Below are 3,055 nucleotides of genomic sequence, written 5' to 3' on the forward strand. Positions count from 1 at the left end.
GAGATAATTATCTTTCTGTAGGTTTGTTATGCTTGACTGTTTACATGTTCTTCCAGTGATGATTTTGCAGTTACTTATCAGTTTATTCCTGGGGGAATTAAACTGTAATGTTTTTCAAATGTAATCTTCCCTAATTGAATACTACTGCGATATGGTATACTAACTACAAACTGCATTAATTCACTTAAACAAGTTCTGTTATGCTGTGATTTGAACCCTCCTCACCACACTTATTAAAAAGCACCAACAGTTTCCCATTAAAGGTCAATTGTGGTTATTGACATTTTTGGTTTAGTTCCCCAAACCTGACGTTCTTTAATAAGAAAATTATAGCGAGTTGATAGCTGTAGTAATTTTTAATAATCCACAAAATGGTTTATTTTGAGGCATTTCATTCCACGGTTTCTTCATGCTCTCCTCCTTCCTCTATCTGCCATCAGTCTGCTGTCACGTGTCAAACACATTTAGGAATATAAAGACATGTACTCTTTTCCATATTTCATCACACACATCAACAGAATAATGCAGTTATAAAAGCACCGTCATTTCCAGGGTGAGAAGTGAGCCGCTTGGCGAGACGTGTGGGCTAGGCCAGGCAACAGTCTAGTTTGTAACTGGTGTTTCGCGATTGCTGGCTGGGGGCGTGGCACGCGCTGATAGTCCGTCCGTCCAATCGCGACCTCCAAGATGAGGGGAGAGGTGGGGCACGCCCAAGTTCCATTAAGTCCAGGGGTCCCTCCATTAGGGCAAACAGCCCCGCTGGGCGCCTAGGGGCCCCCAGGGCGTCACAGGCTACCGCTGGGGCCCCCCACCCCCTGCAGCGGATTATAGTGTGAGCACTGTGTCTGGGATTTTGAAAGCGTTCTTGCCGTTTCTGAGCTGCTTACTTGCCTTCACCGCGATCACAAAGCATTTAAAATTAATTTGATAGGAATTTGATATAGGATTTTACTCACCTTTTCTGCCTACAGTTTTTCCCTTTTCAGTTTTTAGGAAGTTTTGCCCGTGCTGGGGCGCCATTGCCAATGAGCAGTCGGTTCGGCATGGGGAGACTCAGGAAGACTGGTGCTTGTATCTTCAGGGTATGGTTTTAGCTCTTTGGGCAAAAAATAATAATGGTCGCCCTACTTATACTATTTTAAAGTTGGAAGGAACTGCCATCTTTATATTTGTTTTCTCTAAGACATTACTTATTCTTCCTTCCATTTGAAAATAGGAATTATATCTCGTCTGCCACAGAGTTTTGTAACTCATGTTGGTGCATTTTTTATTGTCAGTGAGGCAAAGGGAAATTTGTGCTCTTGTTATTAAAGAAAATATCTCTTTTTCTGAAAGAATAGGAATTTAATTAAAATTCTAGCCCCCTTTTGTGTCTGAGTCTCAAACTCTCACCCACAGTAGTTTCAGCAATTGATCAGTTCGGTGGAAATGCTGATGGGCGGGGATCAAGCCGGGTGTCACTACCAGCCTTGTTTGGTCTGGGTAAAAGGATGGACATTTTGGCTCTGGCTACTTACCGGTAAATTCTTCCTTAACAGTAAAATGTTTGTTGCAAATGGAGTAATACAGGTAAAGATTATTGTTAATTATCTTTCCATTTTTAGGCTGTTCGTCGGGTAAATGATAGTCCATATCACAGAATCGTAAAAAGAAAGTTTGGATGATTTTTCTAAACGCACACTATGCATTTTTAATCCTTTTCATCTTGGAACAACTTTAGGTTATACGGCAGTAAGTTGGGAAGCACGGCTGGCCGCCCACCGTCATCACTGGCCTTAGAAAGATCATCAGGTAGCCCTGACTTAAGGATTAGACTGAAGTTTCCCAGCCCGTCATTTCTTAACATGGACGATTACTAGTTTCTTTCATCTCTTTCACAGATAATACCTTACATATAAATACATACGTTTTATATCTATCGTTTTATATAACAAATTTAGACAACGAGAGAAAATAGAAACAGCGCTTATCACTTTAAGAAATTTAAATTAAAATGCTACCCTCCGTTTGGTGACCCTGATCTTCAGGTGAAGTAAAGGTGAATAGGCCATGCTCTGTGTTGAAAGGGCTGATCTGGTTGAGGTAATAAATCACCTCTTTGGTTAGTTTAGCTGTTAGCTTGGTTGTCCATTCTCACTCTGGTTTCACTCATTTCACTGAAATTTGCTTCACAGTTCCAGGCCATACTCTCATATGATCCCCCACACTTCTGCGTGTGTTCACGTGCGTGCACGTACACGTGCAGAGGTTGTGTGAACACCCAGTCGCGTTCCTCCTGCCTTTAAAATGAATTTTCCTTGCCGATTCTCATGCCGCATTGTTCTAAGTGTCGGGAGAGGCAGTAGCAACCACACGGTCCTGGACAAACTGGACACCGTTCTCCCAACTAAGAGTAACACCACCCAGTCCTCCTGCCCGCGCGCGCTCTGAGAGAATCCAGCCCTGAGCCCAGTTTGTCACCGCTTCACGAGGAAGGCCCCAGCTCTACCATAAGGCCAGGAAGGTTCCCTGTTAGTACCCTTCGAAAGGAGAGGTCCTTTTGAATTACATACCTCAGAAATCTAAACTTAGCCAACTTTCCACAGGTCGGTATATAGCAATTTACATAATTTTGGGGAAAAGCACATGATAACTTTTAACAGAGAATCTAAATCCTCCAAGCAGGTGGGCATTGTTACAGCTGTAGGAATGTGTCTGAGTAAGCTGATTTCTGTTACTCCTCCACTGTACCCCTAATACTGGCTTACTGTTGAGGTATTTAGTCAATGTGTATGTTGTATTGCACTTAATCACCTGTTAGTATAAATAATTGGGCATTTCATTACCTTAAGACCATTCATTGATGGTTTATTAATTTATAATCATTTTTGTTCTAAAAAGGATCAAAGGAGACCCACGAGGATATAATTAATATAAGAAAAACTTAAATTTAGAAAGAGGAGGAACTCGGGGAAGAGAGGATTAAGGGCAGGAAAGTAAGAGGAGGCTGTTTGGCCATTACAGAAAACAGGAAAGCTCTCATACTTGTGTGTGAAGTTGGCTAAAAAAAAAAAAA

At 41.7% G+C, this 3,055-nt stretch overlaps 1 protein-coding gene across 1 annotated transcript in view; it reads right to left on the reverse strand.

Annotated features, from left to right (window-relative positions):
* Window positions 1-2,821: 2,821 nt before the first annotated feature.
* ENO4 (enolase family member 4) overlaps window positions 2,822-3,055 on the reverse strand; it is a 26,391-nt gene continuing 26,157 nt past the window's right edge. Inside the window, exon 15 of the mRNA XM_011359311.2 lies at window positions 2,822-2,922. The gene's annotated coding sequence lies outside the window, so the exon portion shown is untranslated. The remainder of the gene's footprint in view (window positions 2,923-3,055) is intronic.

Source organism: Pteropus vampyrus, unplaced genomic scaffold, assembly GCF_000151845.1.
Source record: "Pteropus vampyrus isolate Shadow unplaced genomic scaffold, Pvam_2.0 Scaffold46, whole genome shotgun sequence".
Classification (NCBI taxonomy): domain Eukaryota; kingdom Metazoa; phylum Chordata; class Mammalia; order Chiroptera; family Pteropodidae; genus Pteropus; species Pteropus vampyrus.